A 21,574-nucleotide genomic window follows, 5' to 3' on the forward strand; every position below is an offset into this window, starting at 1 on the left:
AGAGAAACAAAGCAAAGATGGTTTTGTCTTTAGAGAAGCCCTCACTCTTGTCTAGTCAACAGGAGTGCATGGATGTAGATGAGAGCAAGTTTTGGCTCACATAGTTTGAAATCTATTTGAACTCTTAAAAAAATAAGTTTTAAAAAGGATTTCCTTCCTGTCAGCAAAAAACCACAGACATCAGAGGAAGAGAGTCAACCACATGTGTGTTTCTTTTTATGCTTCCTAATCAGATGTAACGATTGCTCAGACTGTATAGATAGTTTTTATTCAAGGATGTACATTCCTGAGTCTTAGGACCCTGCCAAGTGTAAAAGCAAACAGAACAAGCCACACATGAGGTGATATATGCCCTTAGGCTTTCCTGACTGCAACAGGACTGAGGGAATCTAACAGATTCCCTCTCTCATCCTGGCTGCTGTAAAGTTCTCAAGAGAAACCACAGCTGGCCTAGGTCCAGTAATTACCCCTTTATTGGGCTGGTAAATTACTCTTCTGAGAGCCAGAAGAACAACAGCAGAAGGAAATGTGCTATAAATAGGTCTGCAGAAAGCCTAACAAAGGTGTTATCAGAATGACTTATTCCACCATCCATGACGTTGTTATCAACAGTGATTCTCCAGTCTGTTACTGGGATAGCAGGGAAGAAATTTAAAAGTATATTAATGAACTGAAGTGCTAAGGAATTATTAAAAATTTTATGTAATTTTTATATAATGAGCTTCTAACTATAGTTCACTTTTTCTAGATCTCTCTGCATTACAGATATCACAGCTTTTGCACATGTAGCTGAGCTAGTTTGGGTGTTACCACAAAGTACTAATAGCAATGAAAAACTGAGTAAAGATGAAGTGCCTAACTTTTCACGCCATTTTTCAGGTAAATATTGCAGCTTTATGAAGTTCCATGTCATTAAAGACTGACTGGTACCAAAAGTAAATCATTAAAATTTAATTAGATATATCTACACAGTCTGTATTATGCTATACATATGATCTGCATTATTATATACCCTATGCATCTTCATATCCACATACTGTGCTGGTAGACAGCTGGTATCTTTGGTTTCTTAAGAAATCTAAAGAACTAAAATCACTACTGGACTGAGAGTCAGAAGAGATGGGATTTATTTGCGCAGTTTTTTACTCATCTGTGATCTTGAATATAGAATTTCCCTCTGCCTTTCCTCTTCTCTGTTGACTGCCTTTGAAGAAGGAAGCCTGGTGCAAAACAATGCCTATTAAAACTGGTATTAATTTTTGTGAGTTCAAATCAGCTTTTGCAGTTTAGGTCCTATTTCTGGCCAGTACTGTGCGCATTGTTTCCCTGCTGTGCACACATGCACCCCACAAAATAGCATAAAAAAATTAATTCCATTCAGACCTGACATTAGTCATCCCTTTTGCATCAGGAATCACAAATATTTTCTTAAAAGTGGTGGGAAAATTTTCCCATGATTAATATTATATTACACTTTTTCTGCATTCTTTAGCTTTGGGTGGTGATGGGCAGACAAAATTACATCAGTTGTCTGAAATAGAACAACTGATCTTGTGACATCACTAAAATTTTTCTCTGCTTTTGATTCTGAAGACATGTGAAGACAGTATCTCTCAAATATCAAATCCATTCTCCCTTTATGAGGATATTAAATCTGCCTGTTGCAAATGTTCAACTTGGCAAACCTAGGTAAGGAAAAAACCTGCTACAATTTGCAGCTGTTGAGTATATGAACCAGAGAAAAAATAGCTAAAGAAAATCTAGATTAGCAGTATGAACTATTTTAAAAATGAAATGGACTTTTTTAAAAACCCAGAATTTTTTGGAGAGTGTCAACTTCAGTACAGCCACACCTCACTGAACTGTTTTCTTACCTTTGACCAATGGATCCTACATTGTCTTCATATGTCTTCTCAGCTGGCTTTACTGAGATTGTTTGAAATCATTGAAACATCAGTAGTTTAAATAAACACAATTACAATAATACCCAAAACTGTGCTTCTTGACACTGCTCTCATTTCCAAAAGAGGAGACACTACACATTGGTGTCTGTCTGATACAGCCACACCATCCTACTAAACAAAATGTACCCAGGGATGTTCTCAGCTGTGGGAGCCAACTGGCATAGGGCAGTCTGTGTACATAGCAATAAATTCCACTAGCAACCAAACTGCCCATTGGGCACAGTTTCTGCCCATGTTAAATCCCAAGAATTTTCAGGAAGAGTGCTGGCTGACCGAGATAAAAAATCAAGACAGGGACCTTTCTGACAATTTCCTAGTGCAGATCACTAAGTTGCAGTACCACAGAACATCCCTTGGCAGTGTTTAATTTATGATTATAGATGCAGCTAAGGTGGGATGCAACTTTTCTGTGTTTTCTTTATAAAGAAAAGGAAATGGACTTGTTTTGGGGGCAATTCATCCCATACTTTCAACTATAGTCATATAAAACAAGTTGAATTAATCAAGCCCTGAAGGTATCTCTTAATTTTATCATTTTGTCTGTAAAGTGAACCTAGAGAGACTTACTAAGATATAGAAGAGAAATCTAAAGGGATGAATCTCCCTCATAGACTAGAGCAACTACTTAGTGAGGATGCACAGCCAGCAAACATTACTTTTCCAGCATATGAGGCTAACAACTTGAATAGCAGCTTCTTTCAGGCACAAAATCCAGATTGACTTCTAGTTTTCAGATATCAAAAGGCTTCTGTGTAAATCATTTTTTGCTTATTTACGTGTGCAGTACAGTTTTTTCAGGAATCTGAGAGAAGCTGTTATTTTTGCAGCTGTGGTATGAGATAATTAGACACACAGCAGTAAGAACTTTTATGATGGCGAGTTTGAGAAGAAAAGTAGGAACATAAGATCAGAAGAGCACTTTCATGATACTAAGACCAGTCCCCTCCAGTACAGACAAATCACAGACATTACAAAATCCCTTTCTAAAATATTTTTCTATACAAGCAGATATTTGTTCCTGTGTTCTTACTCAATGATTGAGTCAAATAACTTCCCTTCTCTGGTTCTTATAGTTTCTTCCAGTTTCCAGCTTAAATTTATGCTTGACTATTCTGTCTGTACTTGTTCTTGTGCCAAGTTTGCCATTTATCTGAAATAATAATTTTCCTTCCCTGCTGCTAGCTTCCATGACATCCTTGTGGAGAGAAATCATATTCAGTATTTATTTCAGTATACTAGTGAAGGTCTTTAAGTCTACTACCTGTGTGTAGTCTACCTTCTGTGTCTGTTCCAGTTTAAATTAACCTTTTTTCAACATAGCTTTCAAAAAAATGTGGAGTTAAAATTTCTCTAATTCTTTGAAAAATTATTTATCTTGTTATTTATTTCAGCTGGAAATTAGCCATCAAATGCATCTGTTCTCATTCGTATTTTCTACAGAGACAGTTTACTCAGTCTGGAGGTTATCCTGGTGCTTATTCTGTTTTTTTATTTAAATATAATGAGATCTTTGACTTTTTCTCAAATTTGAGCTGTGATCATTTCCATCTCATTTGTATTAGATGGGGGCCTTTGCCCCAGGTTCAACTTCGTGATTTTTGTAATCTGTGGCAAAAACATTATTTCAAACAAAGCTTTAGTATCTTTATTTATTTATCTTTATTTATCATTCTCATTCTGAGCAGCAGAAATTTTGTTTCTTTTTTCTAAGGTACTTTTACAACTGAACAATTGTTTCAATAGCTGCAAGGCTTAACTGATTTTTAAGTTAAATCGCTTGGTTTTTCTTATTTCTATGACATAAGGTTTGTTTGCATATTTCTTCATTTCTTCATTCTTTATGGTTCCTCTGCTTCATCTTCATATTCTTTTTGAAAGAAGTGGTTTATCCATTTATCCATTTGTCCACTGACTGGTAGGTATAAAATATATAGCAACATAATTTCTGACCCTTTAAGGTTATCTGACCCTTCTTTCATGTTAAAATTACAGAGTTATGAAATATAATAGTAAATTTTATATAAGTTCTAAAATTTATTCTGGAGTATTCTGGCTCAAAACTGAAAATTTTAGTTGCTGACTTAATTTTGTTTATCTGTTCATATAATTTAAACTGAACAAGTTCATGATGACTTTAGGTAAAGTTGTTTTCTACAACCACTGGGTTACTAGTAATGGGAAGCTAATATCGTTTTTTCAAAGTTCCATTACTTAGAAAAAATTCCTTCTTGGTTTTTGTCACTATACTATCATTAGTAGATTATATTTTCTAACTTTTATCTGTGGAGTAATAGAACATAATGACTTCCCAATATTTATCTTCCTGACAGTAATAAATCTGTTCCCTTTTGAATCCCATCTTGGGAGCCTGCAGCATAACTATGGTAAAGAGAACCCTTCCTTGAATCAAAAGAAAATCTGTCACACCTGAGATATTTTGACATAAACACTTAAGGTTCTGTGAGCAAGCATATTTCTGGAAAACTTTGTTTCATCAGGAATTTTTCTCACCAGTTCTACACACATCCCCCAGATCGATGATATAAACTTTAATCAAACACAGATCTTGCAAATGACAACCAGACAGATTACCAAGCAACTGAGAAACAAAGACTTGCTCCTCCTCCTATAGAATGTCTCATGCTAAATCCAGTGTTTTCTGCTTTTTCCTTGCTGATTCCTTTAAATTGCCTAAAACTTTTAATAAAGAGGGAAACTATGTGGAGCCCAACTATAAACAGCCAATGGCTGGCTCGTTTTCTATTTTGAGAGCTTCCACTGAAGGAAACCATATAGAAGTCTAGAAAATATAATAAAACTGAATTTTTCAATATAGGACTGGTGATAGTCAGCAGTGTAACACATGCAAATTGATCTAAAGTCGCAGGAGTGTGTGCATACATGTCCATAGGTACGTACATAGATGATGGACAGAGGGTCAGGACTTAGGAACTTGAAAAAAGCAATGGGTTAATCCATCAGTATTTTTCTACCTCCCAAAAATAGAAGCTTACAAGTTGTGACGTTGTGGCATAGTTTGATATGAGATGATATAAGAAGCATAGAATCATAGAAAGGTTTGTGTTGGAACAGACATTTAAAGGCCATAAAGTCCAACTCCCCTCTACAATGAGAACAGACATCTTCAGCTAGGTCAGTATCCTCAGGGCCCTGAACAATTTGACCTTGAATTTTCCTTAGGATGGAGCATCCACCACCTCTCTGGGTATCCTGTACCAGTGTTTCGCCACCTTCATTGTAGAAAATTTCTTTGTTATAGCTAATGTGAGCCAACCCTCTATTAGTTTAAAATAATTTACCTTTGTTTTATTTCTACAGGCTCTGGCACAAATTCTGAACCCAGCAGGGCCTCACTGACTAGCTCTGTGAGAGATCAAGACTAATCCCTGATCCTAAGACTCTGTGGTGTCCATTGTGTATCTATCTTAGTATCTCCTCTGGATCATGTGGTTTATGTGATCTTCCTTACACTAAGATATAATTATATATTTTCAGTGATTTCTAGGTCAAAAGGTACAAATTAATGGGAAGGGTGTGGAGCAGCTGCCAAAATTACATTTTCATGGCACGATACATAGAATATGTGTTGCACTGGTTGGGGCGACATACAAGGCATGTAGGCAATGACCAAGGCTGCTTTGACATTGCAAAGCCTACTGGGAAAATATCAAAAGGCTCTTTAACAAAGAAAGGTTCAGGTTCATACATACTGCCTTGAGACTTTCTTTATATTTCTGAAGTCCTGTGCAGGCTTGGATCAGTCAACAGCAGAGCAAGCTAAGAGCCAAGGAGCACTGAGTCTAAGAGTACAAGACTTGAGGCTGTGCACTGATACTGTTATTTAGTAAAGTAGTATAGCCCTGGGCTCTCTCTAGCTCAGATGTTACACTTCTACCTCTTACTCCCTTTCATTAAAAGTCACAAACCACTTCGTGGAGAAATCTTGCCCTACATCTTTAACAAAATATAAGATTTCATCCTAAAGAAACTGTTTCAGGGTTGGAAGAAGAATGTCAGTTTGGGTACATTTTTGCTTAAACTGGTGAGTCCAGACATAGTTCCCATCCAGTAATGATCTTCTGTGTAAACTGAGATCACAGACCATGCTGACACTTTCCTAATGCCTTTTTTATGCTTCTAAGTAGATGGTAACACATTTCTGTTGAATTTGACTGACAACTGATAAACATTTTTTACAGTTGTATTCTAGAATTTCATGAGAAATAATGAAGATTGTGGCACTTTAGAGAGGTTCTTGATGATTTAAAGAAAAAAAAATGTCCCTCTTACCTTCTAGAAAGACCAAAATATATGTTTTTAAGACCAAGAGCTGAGCAACATTACTTCAGTCCATGGAGACGTGATAGGGAAAATAATTCTGAAAATAATTTCTAAACATATGAAGGGTTAGAATACAGCTGAAAGTAGCCACCACATATTCAAAAAGGGGTAATCCTGCTTCACCAAACTGGCTGTGATGAGCTGGGGGAGAGCAGTGGGTGTTTATCTTAACTTCAGGAAGGCTTTCAATATACTGTCTAATCATATTCTCCTTTACAAACTTATGAGGTATGGACCAGAGAAATGGACAGCAAGGCCAACAGAGTATTGTATCCCTTAGGTATTTCCTTGACAAGAAGGAAATAATAGGTCAAGATCTTAAGCAACCTAATGTGACTTCAAATCTGTCCATTGCAGACTAAAAGACTTCTAGAGGTCACTTCCACTTGAAGTTATTCTTTACTTACTGTAATGCTGATACTACGAAAGAATATAGACAAAAATCAAGAGCACAACTCTCCCTGGTGTTTCACCAGTTCCACTCCAACACAGGCCACCAATGGTAAGTTCTGTCAAATAATAATTATTTTGTGGTTTGAGAGTTGGAGAGTAAGTTTTTTTCCACATCTGCTTCATGTGATAGACACTCAGCAAGACTGCTAGAAGTTGAACCACATGGATACTATGGCTTTTGGTATTTATATTTCAAATTATTAGTGGAGTTCGCAAGTACAAACCAGATTATGATCTGAATTGTTCCCTTATTCATGCTTGGGATGTGCTGAAAAGGTCTTGTCCCTCTGATAGGTGTGTATGTCCTGGTCACAGAACAGAAACCTTCAAATTCCAGTTATGCATACAATATTTTATGGAGTCTTTTGAATTTCGTGGCAAAAACTATTGCTAATTTACATGTATTTTTAAGCAAATCTATGACTCCATAAGAAGATATGTGTGTGTATGTTTAAGACACTGCATACATGATTTTTGGAAGTGGAGGGCTATCTTCTAATATTGTTTTTAAAACCATAAGTCCAAAATAATAATCAATGGCTTTGTTGAGAATTAATATACAAATTGTACATTTTTGTAATTTGTTGAGTACAAAAATGGTATTTTGGGTAAAAGGAAGAATTGTAATTTAAAGTTTTCATTTATTTTTTGGGGGTTTTTTGCCTGGTGTAAGAAGCTCAGGCATGAGACCCTTCTAATTTAAATGATTGAAATAGAGGAATGACCTTGAGCAAGGTTTTGGCCTTGATAAATTCACAATTTCTGAGTACACAGTTCACAAGCCATCACGGCCCAAGGACCATTCCCAAAAAATAGTTTGGACTTACAGTGGTAAAAATTGTTTAGTACTGCAGACATGGAAAAATAATTTCAGTTGTCTTCTGGACAGCCATTGTTTATTTCATTGTTCATTGCTGCTTGTTAACAGAGGGATAGGCAGTGTCTCTCTCCTGGTAAACTTCTGGTAAGCTTCTGTTAATGTCTCGCAATCAAATCTCAAGTTTTGGTAAGATTCCTTGATCAGGTTTTCCATAATTTTGAAAATATAGCCCCAGTGGCTATTATAATAATTTTTTCCATAAGCTATAAAATAAAAGTTTTCTCACTTTGGATATGGCATCCGCCTGAAATTAAATAAGTCTTCAGTAGTTTCAGCTATTCTCTGAATTGAGTATTTTGGTGGGAAATAACATAAAACCCAAAGAAACTGGAAATGATTCTCCATAGCTGTTTTTCTGACACATGCTATATCCATATAAAGAGGATCATATTTTTCTGTAGCATTATATTTATGTTTTTATAGCTATTGATAATATCTATCTTTTATGCTTACCAGGTTAAGCATCAGTCCGGGTAAGAGTTACTTATTCAGAACTTAGTTATCATGTTGTTTATACATGTAATTCTCTTTGTTTTCCATAGGCATCACATAACCCAAAAAAACAGGATAATTACCTCCCTGGATTGACTCCACTTATTGTAATGAAATTATCCCAGATTTACACTGGCATAACTCAGAGCAGAAGTTGACCTCACCATCTTTACACAAGCTGTGTCTTAACCCAGCAAGATTTTGGTCAATCCCTTTAAAATATAGAAAATGCCCTTTATAATAAAAGTCATAGGACTATAGAGCATGACCTTCAGTATTAACAATTCAGAAGGTCCCAGGGTCTTTCCCCTCTTTAAGGAATGAATAAAGAGAATAAATTCTGACAGCTGAATAAATATAGGAGGTCTAGTGTCAGTCTGATGAAACAGGTTTTCATTTTGTCACAGATGAGTTCGGTTCACAGGTTCTCAGAGGAAAGGGAAATCAGCAGCTTCTTAACATGGGATTAGTTGTTCAGAACAGCCCATGGTCAGAGAGAAATAACCCCTGCCCCACAGCTGCTACAGTACTAAATAGGCAGCAACAGAATAGAAAACTTTTTCATACCAATGTAACACGGCAGATTCACCTTATCCTATACTTTTTTTCTCTTCACTAGGTTCTTCCACACACTATTACAGTGTTATACCATCCCTTACCTGCCAGGTTAGCTCAGCTCACTTGGTATAAGATCACAAGACAGTTTCTGTGTCACTGATACTTGTTATAGATTTCTATGTAAATGTGACTTTTCTTATATTGGAGGGGATTTGTATTTGGTTGGTGTTCGGTGTTTTGGTTTTGTTTGTTCTTTTGTTTTTTTTAATAGGGCTGTAAACATAGAAATAATTCTACAACTATTAAGTTAGTCTTTCAACAGTGTTTTAATACGTTTCTGATATTATCTTTATTATTTAAGTAGATCACTTTACATTACATTCAAGATGTTTACATTCACAATAAGGACAAAAGAGCTGACACTTTCTGCAAAAAAGCTTTTCTTCTTGTGTTTGAAAGATGTGTTTGAAACTTTAATGCTGAAGGAGGCCCTTCCATTTTTATGAGTCTTTTACTTTATAGCAGGCATGTGCTACTGCTCTTTTCTTTTCCCTGTCTATTTTAACAGAGAGTAATGAGCCAAACTTCCAACTGAGGGTCTGCATCAGGGCATTTGTAGCAGGAATGTGTCACAGAACAGGACATTTAAATTTTTTATTTTCTTCAGCCTTTTTGCCATCTTAGACATCACTCTGTGTCCTCCTGTCATCAGTGCCATTGTTCACCTAACTCTGCCCAGGATTTTTAAGAATTTTATTTAGACTTGTGGTTTCTACTCCCATTTGGGTTATCTAATGTTTAAGTCCTGAGGTGCCTTGTGTGGCAGTGTCTAAACCTGGGCAGAGCTGCTATTATAAAATAAGCTTTAACAACAGAGTTGTAAAGCACAGTTCTACAGGCCCTGCAGTTTACAGCTGCTGCAGTCACATGCACAAACATGCATCCTGAGGCATGCAGCCAAAAATCCACCTAATGTAAGGTATAGTAAATAATTCAGAATGCCAAATTTATTTCAAAAAAGAGCCATGATATGTCCATGAATGATATGAAATAGAGAGAGACAGAATTCACTGAATACATTGTTTTCTACTGATTATTTGTTCAGCTTCAGCCAACAAACATCATTCCTGATTTGCATTACAACAGAAAAATTAATATGAGTAGAGTCACTCCTTCTTGTATCTTAAAGTCTTTAGACCATGAAAAATATCTAGGAATGTGTGTGTTCTTTCCCACAACAGATGCTGAATAACAGCTTGTAAGTAAAAAAAATGTTATCAAAGTCAGTGGTTCAAAAAATGCATGTAATTTTTTCCTTTGAACACATTTAATATATAACAGAAGATTAAAAATTATAACGGAGGGTTAAGCTATATATCAATCACAACTTTGATTATGCAGTAAACAAAAGCTAGCAAACGTTGACTTGATACAAAACATTTTGATCTAATAATATCTCTTTGCCTCCAAAACTTCAAAAAGTATGATTTAAAGGCTCTCAAAGGGCACAGAATTACTTCCACTGAACTCAGATAGTGCAGAGCAGCTTCTCAAACACCAGCAATGGTGCAGTAAAGTAGGACAATTCACCTTGGCTGCAAGTCAACCAGTGGGTTTCCCAGAAGATCCATAGCCACACACAGCTGGAGCAGAGCTGAAGGAAGGATGCATGGCTAATGTTAATGAGGTAAATAAACACAGTAATAGGAAAGAAATAATTGTTTACACATGTTGAAATTATTGTATCGTGTGTTCAGCGTCCACATATGGTACATTTGTGCCATGGGAAAGGCTCAGGTAAATTTTACTACCAGGCTGTGTGAATGCCCAGAATCACTAAGACCTCTTTGAAGTCCTTACTGATCTTTTCCCATTATTGCTCCTCACAATTCCAGAAACACAGCTCTGCCTCTCTGTTACTTTAGAATGTTTGGTGAGGCCATTGGATGCAACGGAGGCCAGGATGGATCTCAGAGTCAGTAATGTTGTTGAGTCCAGCAAACCAACAACTGTCCTTTATTAGGTCCTCATTTGTCCCTGCCCTAGACTGAGCAAAAAAGCCAAAATTTTGTTTCCCACAGGAAAAAAGATATCCTAAATAGAAAGGAAATGTAAAAATTATTATGAAACCAATAAAAAATATTCTGTCTTACGTATCTATTTTTTAGCAAATTTTCTCAAAAATAGGTGAATAAAAGCAAATTATCCTCTTTTGCTTCTGCTTTTCTTTTCCATAACTTTTGAGCATTCTGGACAGAGTCAATCAATCTGATAGAGAAATAAAATTTTAAGAAGCTCGTAAAACATCTAGAAAACAGGGTCAAGAAGAGACCTAGTAGTCTCTTCCCGTGCTGTGATGGCAAAACAAACAGCAGCAGAATCTCATAATTCAGCAGAGAGCAAGTCCAGCTACTGGTAAATTCCAAGCAGAGTTTGCAATGAACAGAAAGACACAAACCCCACAGGAGACCCTGCTTCTTTCAACTTAGAAGAGTAAGTAGTTTATGGAGTTATCTGTGTTTCATTGTTTGTTGCAGTTCTTAATATAAATGAAAATATGTTCCCAATCACATGCAGAATACATTTTTATATCTGTGTTTAATACATCTTTAGTTTTAAGAGTGCAAATTATGAGCTAAAATCAGTACAGTATCTTGAATTTTAATCCTTTTTCTTTGCTACTTTATGACCTTTCTTGTTGATTCCTAAAGTGTATTTGTAGTAAATTATTGATATTTCATGAGAGATTCACTGAAATTTTTGTAGTGTACTTAACTCATGTTAACGTCTAAGTAGATTAACCACTAGACAATATGCCTACTGGAAATGATATTTAAAGATTTAAACATGCCCATGGAAGATAATAATAAAATAAATATGTAGCTCCTATTTACAAATTCTTTAAAAATAAAGCAAATCTAATTCAGAAAGACAAAATTAAGCATGCCATAGGTATTTTATCAGTTCTGCTGCAGCATCTAGCACAGTGAAAAGCAACTCAGCAGTTCAGGACAAGAAGTCAGAATCAGTTGATGCAAAAGGTCTTCACCTAAAATGTTGATAAATGCTTATTATTACATACATATACCATACAAACCCAATCTTGCTGTTCTATAACAATCAGGATTAAACTTTTGTTTAATAATTTACGAATTAAGTATTGATAATCTTAAATTTAATGGGAAATTTTATCAAAAACAAGGATTATGGGATTTGGCTCCAGATTATTTTTCTTTTTTTTTAAAGAAAAGTTAATTTACAACAAAATCTATGTCTAGTTGCCCTAAAGAGAACTATATATTTGGATGGTGACAAAAGTAGGGATTGACACTCATTTTCAAATTGTGAGTCTTCCAGATTTTTTGGCAGGTAAATCAAGAAATAAAAAAAAAAATCCATGGAATGTACACAGATTTAGATTTTTTTTTAAAGAATGTTTTCTGTCATATAAATTACAAACTGCAATAACATAATAGCCATGGCATGTAATTCTGAATTACTATGAAATTCTTTCATAATATTTAACAAATAGTTTCTCATAATTTCTGGCCAAGCTGGAGATATGTTTGAAAAGGGTTTGATTAGAATGAGCTAAGAGGCATCTCACCACCACCCACTACTACTTTCTTAGCTACTATTGTTTTTTTATATGGGATTGCATCGTGTGAAACAGAAATCTGCAAGATGCCTAAAGTCACCACAGTGTCTTCCAGAGCACAATGGTATACCTACTGCAACAAGTAATTAATCTTGGGCTCAAGATTTCCTGATGGGAGCCTATTGACCCCAGCACAATGGATGAAAGTATTTTATCCTGTGTGTTCCCCTACTGACCCCTTTGCCACCTTTTTTTCATGCACTGTCTGCTCTCATACCAAACCAAAGAATTCATCCTTCACTCTGATATTTGGGGTCTGCCTGACCCTCTTCTGCTCTGTGGAAATTTCTTGATTTTGCTTAAGAGGACTACTCAGTAAGAAAATCCTGGCAAAGTTTTACCATACACAGTGACAAATATAAATGAGCTCAGAAGTGTCAGGGATGCTGTGCTGGGCTTTACCCTGATCCCACACAGTTTTTAATGGAAGCTGCATGTCATCTCTGCACCTGCTGGGAGCAAGGCTGGGGAACAACTGGGCATACTCAGGACTGGTGAGGGAGCTTGCAAAGGGACCTCGGTGCAGGTGCTCCCAAATCACCATCGTGGTCCTGCTGGGCTGGCAGCTGCAGCTTGGAAAATGAACCTTTGAGCTCTCTGGTACACTAAATACTCATAAGGGTGTAAGGGAAAATGAGACATTGAACCTTCTGTATGGACCCCAGTGTGCAAGTCACCTCTAAACTGGCCCAGAGGGTGCTCCTGTGGGCAGTTAACATGGACAGTTTTGGACATGAGTCCACTCTTGGGGCTAATGTCCATAACAAGTTAAAAAAGCTACCTCTAGGTTAGGTATCTGAAGTGAACCAGATTTTAGTGGCTCTTCAATGTTTTCTCTGGGGTGTCTCAGGCTGCAAAGCCAGGAAGCACAGTACTAAAACTGGTTCCTCAGCACTAAAAGAATATTTTGTCTCCCAGAGACACAGAAGAGGTGGACATTTTCTTACAGACCCCACCCAGCCAGTGCAAGGAGTGTGTAAGTACTGTTATTTTCAGCTCTTGGGACAACAGTGCAACAGCTTACATTGCCTCTTGCCAGCTTAAAAAATTAAAGAGCTGTTTCAGATTCTCCTGTAGCAGCAATTACCCTCTGCTGAGAAAGCTGTGCTGTAAATCTCCAGGGTCCCCTGACACTCTCAGTGAAAGCAGACCTCCAACTGTTACCCACAAGACACTTCAAAGGCCATCTTGGATAAATATGTGAAAATTGTCCTAAACTCTTACAGTAACTCTAGTCCCAGAGTGAATGTCCCTTCCCCCATTCATTCCCATCAGGCTCCCATCTACTAAAATTGCTCCATCTCCTTGCTCCTCTGTGCCTGTCATTGGGAATATTTTCCTATGCAACATATTCACTCTCACACACAGGCTTGAAAGAGGGTGAAGAAGAAAACACTGACAAATGTTTCCCCTGCAGATAATCATATTGTCATTAGAGCCCTCAAACTATTCCAGTGCCTACTATATGCAATTAATAAATCACTTCAGGTCCAGATTCTCACTTCTCTAAATTAAAATAACACTACTGCCATTAGCAGTAATCCTTTCCTTTAGTCTGGCTGCATATCTGGATTACCTGAACTCAAATGAAGCTTGCTGCTGATTTGAGCAAAACGAGAACTTAAAATCTGGATATTTTTTCTCTCTTAAATAATCCCCTACTGTCTACCATATAAGAGTAATACAAGAGGGAGGCTGAAAACACAGTTCTCCATAAAAATGCAGCTTGGGTGGTCCACCTGAACAACATAAAGCGCTGCAGTCCTAGTTTGAGGGTGGCTTGCAGCTCCCTGGAAAAGAAAGGGTGATGACCAGAAGGTGACCTGCAGAAGATGCTGTGACCTCAAGCAACTGCCTAGATCTGCTTGATCTTTATCAGTTGGCAACATGGTGGGAAAGTGGGAAACTCTTGGTTGCACTCTGCTGACTCAACTCTGGAAAATATATGGGCAAGAGCAGACGAATGTGTAAACCCAAAGAGCTTTAGGAAATAAAGACACTGACACACAGCTGTGAAGGAAGTTGAGGCATGTAAATATGGAAAAGGTTGGGTAGCTATACATAGAAATGTATAAACAAGTTATGTTTTTTGGAATATTTAAACAACATGGAGAAGGCATGCTGAACACAGAGAAGCTGGAGAAAGTGTGGGCAGGGAGGAGTGCTGAGGAGAGATGGCAGTTGGAGGAGAGAATATTTAGTTCATTCCAGGGCCCAAAACAGTTCTTCTAAGGTCCTGTATGTTTGTGTTCACTGGTACATACATGTTAGTTCAGGAAAGATGGGTAAAGAATGCAGTTTTATATTTCACATGTATCTTTTCCATACTTCAGAAGGCAGTGCTATGAACCACCTATGCCCTTCTCCCATAAATTTTCTCAGTAATCTCTTTTAAATGGAATTTGGTCCTTTGGTCTTTTTCTTCTTGGCTGAAAGGACACCAATTTTCCTGTCCTGCCAGCCACCTTCTGTCTGGAGCAGACATTGATGATGAGGACTTAGAACTATTTCCTTTGACTAACTTGTGTATTTGCATAAGGTTCATAGGGTTTATTCACCCCAAGAAGTGGCAACAATTGCAATGAGATATTTGCATTTATTGCCATCAGGTAAGGCCTGGCCTCTGGAGGCAGCTTTCATGTGCTGTCTTGTAAAGCTCATGCAGTACTAATTGTTTGGCAGAAAGCTGAAGTCCCTGACCCAGACCATGAGTTTTACAGGTGGAATTCTCTAAAGATGAGGTTATTCACAGAGATAGCAGGGGCCAGTGGGTGGGTGGGTGGGTTTATAATGCCCACTGGCAGGATGCATTCAGCCTAGAAGCAACACAAAGGAAACATAGGAGTTCTCCTAAGAAGCAAATGTAGAGCATGGAAGGATTTTACAGACACACCTCTTCTGTGGCATTATTGGGTCACCTAAGAGGAATTTCATCCCTAGTCCTCACATATCACCAGTGTCTAACACAAAAACATCCTTTCTTGACATTGCTAAATAATGTAACCCTACTCACAAGTGTAAGACAAAGGGAATTACTTAATATTTATAACATTATCTACTGTGCAGTGAGCACATATTTTCCTTTCAAATGTTTTGTGCTCTTCTTTGCCTTTTTTTAATCAATGTCAAGGGAATAGTGACACAATAAATATTCATTGAGGTTAGATATAAACCTTGTTATATCTAAGGTACCCAGTTCTGTCTAAATCATCTCATTCTTTTACACTTTTTTTTTTTCATGGGCCCCTTTTTCCTAATATGAATTGGACTGAATTGATTACTTGTCAAGATTTTGTATCACCGTATGAAAGAGTACTAGGCCATATTTATTCAGTATTTTTCTGGTGCAATTGCATATAACAACTCACCTGCTATGGAAGATCTCTGTTTCCTAACATCACAGAATTCTTTTAAGAAATCCTCTCTGGAATCACTGTTCCTAAATAATAACAATATTATGTTAATTGAGTTTTACTGTAAGCCAAAAAATAAACTATGTTCATGTTGTATAGACATTTGCAGCTGCACATCTCTCCATGAAATAGTTTTCTAGTCCTTCCTCAAATATTCCAGTCATCTATAAAATATTTCAGAAAAAAATGTCTCAGTCATAAATTAATTTGCACTGTGTCAAGAGCTGATTTTAGACAAGTTTGAGCAGTGAAAAATGTTAAAATTATTTGGCTGGATAATAAATAGCATAAGAGCAGTTGGAGTAGTACTGTTTGCAATATTCTGCTTATAGAGAAATGTTTCCTAATGTCCAGCCTACACCATCCCTGCAGCAGCTTTGAGCCATCCTATGCACCCTTATCAGAGAGCAGAGCTCAGCATCTCTCCCTCCGTGTCCCCTTCTCAGGAAGCTGTCAGCCTCCTTGTCTCCAAAATGGACAACTCAAAGTCCTTACCTGCTCTGAATAGAAAGGGAAGACTGTATCTATGGTGATGATGATGGAGCTTGCCAGTCTTCTGGGAAGAAATCTGTTCATGTTCTGGTATACATGTTCTTGGTCCTCAGTAATAGAAAGAATTTTAGGAAGAAGATTCTCATATGGGAAAAGGCCAAGAAAGATTTTAATTTTTGGAATCAGGGAAATATAAGCTTGTGATTAAAACTTTTGGATGGATGCATACAGAAAAATGGAAGTAAAGATGAGTGTTTTATTCAACTTCTCTCTTTATTTCTGGTATTGAACATTTCAGTAGCAGCTGAAAGAAGACCTACATGAATCAGAATATTTATTGTATTTTTTTCATTTATACTGAATGCAACTTTTCCTTAACTTTTTGCAAAAAACCTTTAGTCTGATTCTGACCAAAACAAATGAGTGTACGGATTTTGAAAATACTGTGCTACTGAAGCTGATGTGCATTGATGGGAGTGAGATCAGGCAATATAGGCAATTTTTTCAGACTTTTGAAGGTGTCTGGCATTGTGACCTTGTCTGTCCAGAGATATAACATTGCAGGAGGATCTTTATGATCTGATATTAAAAAAAATCATTCTAATATTAAAGCAAGATCAGATCTCACACATTTTTCAAGGAAACTTATTTTCTTAAAATCCCTCAGAAAAATATCCAAGCCAAATAAACAATACCTCATTCAATGCAAATATAAAGAGATGAAGTATTCTAATGTTCATCACCTCCTTAGTGATTCTTAAGTATTGCATTTTTTCATGAGAAAAATGTAGTTAAATGGTTTCTCAGTTCATATTAACATAAAAGATGAACAGTGACCATTTCCTGGCTTATAGATTTTGTGTTTCCAAGTGACTGTAAGAGATTTATGTTTATTTTTTTTAAGAGATTAATTATCTTGATATTGAGATTTTAAATTTTTCATTGACTTGAAGTCATACTAATGCACCATTAGGCTCCTGGAAGCTGCTAATTTAAGTTATCACAATAGACTAGAGACCTCCATAGTTCATTGCTGGGAAGAAAGCAAATGGGAATCACTTTCTAACCTTGAACAAGGGTGAAAATGGTGGTTAATGAGTGCTCAGTACTAAGCATGTACTGCTCTCCAGGTCACTTCCCCAAAGAAGATGGTGGGGTTTTGTGGATTCCTGAATTTATAGTCTGTGTTGCTGGTGATGTCTGCAAATAGTCTACTCAAAACTAGGTAAAATATCTGTATGATTTTCTGATGTGGGAACTTTTCTAATCTTGTACTCTATTCATTGACCAATTAATATTTTTTTCCAATTCTGTTAATTGTGAAAATTTGCCATAGAAATCCATAATTGGGAACTTGGTAAACTATGAGTATTTATACCTGGTCATTTAAATATCACTTTGCCATGTTAAACATTTCTTTAATCAGAAGTGGCATTAATTTAACTATTCAATTTTCAATGTTGTTAATTCAAGTACCACAGTACTGAAAGAGTCGAAGCCTGCAACTGCTTGGTGTTTCTCAATTCCTGCTGCACTGGTGGAGCCTGATCAGCTGTGATCAATTGTCTCTATGCATCTTTCCTCTCTCAGGAGTGCCTTTTCCACCTGTGATGATTATTCTTTACACTGGACAACGGTAGCTGTCTGTGAAGGGATATCCAAACGATGTATTTTATAATGCATGTCATTGCCCCAAAGTCTATTAATTGGCATCTTTATACTTTAGTTTAGTAACAGTTCATGATAGGAAGAGATCCAGGAGAGAGGGAGACAGGGTGAAGAACTGAGAGAGTGGGAGCATCAGGCATCAGGGATATGAGACATCTGCATCCAAGTTAATCTTGGTTACCAGAGTGTAGGAGAGTGTTATGCAAAGATATCCACATGGGTGACACAACACTTGAGGCCTTTTAAGTAGGATGCCCCATCACATCTAGGAAATGCTGATAAATTCTCTCAAAGCAGCACACTGAATGGACTTACTGGCTCCAAACTTCAATAATTTATTTTTTACATTTTCATGTAAAAGTTCATGGTGTATTAATTTCATAGCATATACTTGATTAAAGATGGACAACGCTTTAGAGAGAAGGAATTCAATGTTTTCCTTATACTATCCATGGTTAGCAGCATTTAAGTTTTAGCTAAGTTGTACTGTTTGGTTCCCATCAGATGACACTTAATTTTTCTTCTCCCTCCTCTAGTCTCAGAATAAATGAAATTACCTTGGCTTTTGTCCTTCATCTTCTCTCAGAAGAAAAAAAGACATACTCTGCGCTATTCTATTTTGTGTTTTTCACTTTGGTTAGCCAAGGCTATGTGGAATATCCCAGGTGATATATTACTATGACTTTTTAAAATGACATAATTCCAATTCTGTACTGAAAAAAGTCCCTCTACTAGGATGATTCATAACTATCACTTGTTTTCAACTCACAATGCAATCCTTATCAGTCTGTAAAGTCAGATTGAGCACAGACAAAATTACATTTGCAGACATGTAAATTAGCAGTGGAGTCATAGTATCATCCTTAAATTGACACTGGTGGGACTAATTCAGACAAAGGTTGGAATATTATCCCTTATCTCTGAACCGCTGACATCTGAATGTCTGAAATTCAACAAACTGAATCTGAATTTACAGTTCACTCATTTTTGATTCAACAATTTGAACCAGAACAACTCCTGCCTTTTGTGTCAAATCTGTTACTAAAAACATTCGGTGAGGTCACTAAAATCATTGCCAAGGATAACCATAGGGAAACTTTGTTGACAAGTCTTTCATATGAACTATGGTAGAATAGCCTTGAGAAATTGTCTCAATCTTATTACAATGCTGCTGTTCAGTACCAAGCTTTTTGCGAGTGATTAACGCTACAGGGCCATACTAGTCTGGCACAGTATTATGGACTTCCTTGAAATTGTTTATTTACAAGTTCTGTGTTCTCATAAAAAAACATAAATTTGCATTACACCTAAGATGAGAGTGTTTGCTTTTTTCAGGATCAGGCTACACTTTAGATATGCAAATAAATCTGTGACCCATATCTTCTACTCATTTTAATTATATCGTTTCAATAAAAGAAGGTATGAACAAAAGGCCTTTACATGTCTTTAGAAACCTCAGCACATATCTACCTGTCTTTAAAGATGCAATCAGCGGGATAGTTTTTGTTAGTATTAACAATTATATTAAGCAGCAATGATAATAGCAATCACAATAAGTCACAAGTAATAAAGGGATATACATGAACTTTGTGTCAAGAGGAATATGAGGTCAATTCAGCTGATTGTTGCAAAGACTCTTGGATCAGTCCAGATAATATAATAGAAGCATTATTTTTTGACAGCCAATGTATTTTGTAAATGTTGATGATTTTTGAGATATAAAAGAGAATACTAATCTCCTTAAATGATCATTAATTTTTCTCAAAAAGAGTAGTGTTTTAAATTAATAAATCTGTCTTTCGTTAATACTGTATTAATTTAGGAACATAATAATCCTGGAGCTCTTTTATTCAAGAATGCCAGCTTCATAATTTAATGACAAAAGGAGAATAAGAATTGAATTATGTTGCTCATCACTACCATTAGAAAACAGAAGTACCTTTTCACATTTCTCCAGCATACTTCTCCCTCTGAGGATTTTCTCTCACAGAACTCAGAGTACAGTTAACCTCTCACAGTCAATAACTGCACACTTGAATAAATCAAAATTAAGCCTGATTCATTTTTAACCCTACACTCAGCAACAGTAATGATTGAGTATTTGTGACAAAACTGCAGAAGGGAGCTCGTACTTTAAGGGTCCAAACATTGCCTGTGTTGAAGAAAATGGAAAGCTGAGGTGACCTGATCTGCCTCTGCCCATTAGGGACTTTTTGATAGTCATTGTCTTCAAGAAAAATAATTGCTTCCCAAGAATGCTCAGCTAAATCATTTTATTAGTGTGAACTGGATTAAGGTTATAGGAAGGTCCCTCTTGCTTCTTACCCAATAATATCTGACCATGCATATCAAAGAGTGGAGGAGGCAAATTATTCATTATTTCAGCAGCATAATGAAAGCATAAGGGAGGTTTAAAAGGACGCTATCTGCAGCAGGAAACTGTCAAAGAACGTGGGAACACAGCCCTCCTGCATTTTTGTTTCAGCTCCGTTGATCAGAAGATTGAAAGGCCTGCTCTACCTACAGGGGTCCTCTGTTCAGGCCCCACAGTGCAATTATAATCCGTCCTCACCTCCTTCAGAATGACAGCCCAAAAACAAAGCCCAGAGCTTTTGTACAGCTTAGCATTCCTAAGAAACACAAATCTTCATTTCTTTCTTTTCTTTTTTTTTTAACTGTTAAGAATTAATTAAAATTGCTCTTATATAATATCAAGGGATAAAACTGCTTAAAATTATCTAATACTTTTTAAGAACAGAATTTTTTCTACAGAAGGATCAATTGCTCACTGACACAAGGTAGGGCAGCTCTGCTTTTGTCTTCCTGCTGCCTCCAGGAAAAAGGAGTCCAGTTGGCTGTATTTTGCATGAGGCCATTTAATTTCATTTTTTTTCTGCCATTATTCCTGTTGTTTACACATGCTAGTGACATAAATTTGCAAGCAGTTGGATCCTCAATGGCTCTTGCAGTTAATCTTGCTGGATGTCTGCTTTTCAAAAGATGTCTAAACAAAAAAAGCAATGCACCTCCATAACTAACATGTATACTAGGTCACTGTAAAAGCACCAACTGGTAGGAAATGTGATGGCCTAAGTATATTAACAGATACAGGAGACATATGAAAAAGTAACATTTTTATAGCTTCCAGCAGCAGATTATTATGGAGGCTAATTTTAAAACAACAGCAGCAAAACTATGAAATCTACTAAACATGTTGTCTCTTTTATGTTCCTTCAGCTGGCCCACCACATCGTTGTGGTTTTCTGAGGAATGCTGTAGATTGCAGGATTATAGAAGCTTGGAAAATTCTGTGTTTAACACAAACTGTTGAGGCTGTATTGCTTTACCCAGTGCAACCCAGCACCAAGCAGGCTAAAGTTAGCTGTCAGGTTCCATTGCAGAGTGAGCACACAGAATGCGTTTGGCCAGCAAATCTCACATCATGTGCCTGACCTTTAAGTGCATATATTTGCAGAAGGTTAGACAAGATTCCAGTCTGCTTGAAAGCTTTAGTGGGTGAATCAACATGGGACACCACAGAGTAGTCTAGCTGTGGATGTGAAAATCTGCTTTGGAAATGCAAGACCAGGTGATAACAAAAACCATGGTAATGGCATGAATTAATTTCACAATT

Source organism: Agelaius tricolor, unplaced genomic scaffold (genome assembly GCF_023055355.1).
Source record: "Agelaius tricolor isolate 1412-34295 unplaced genomic scaffold, bAgeTri1.0.p SCAF_1, whole genome shotgun sequence".
Classification (NCBI taxonomy): domain Eukaryota; kingdom Metazoa; phylum Chordata; class Aves; order Passeriformes; family Icteridae; genus Agelaius; species Agelaius tricolor.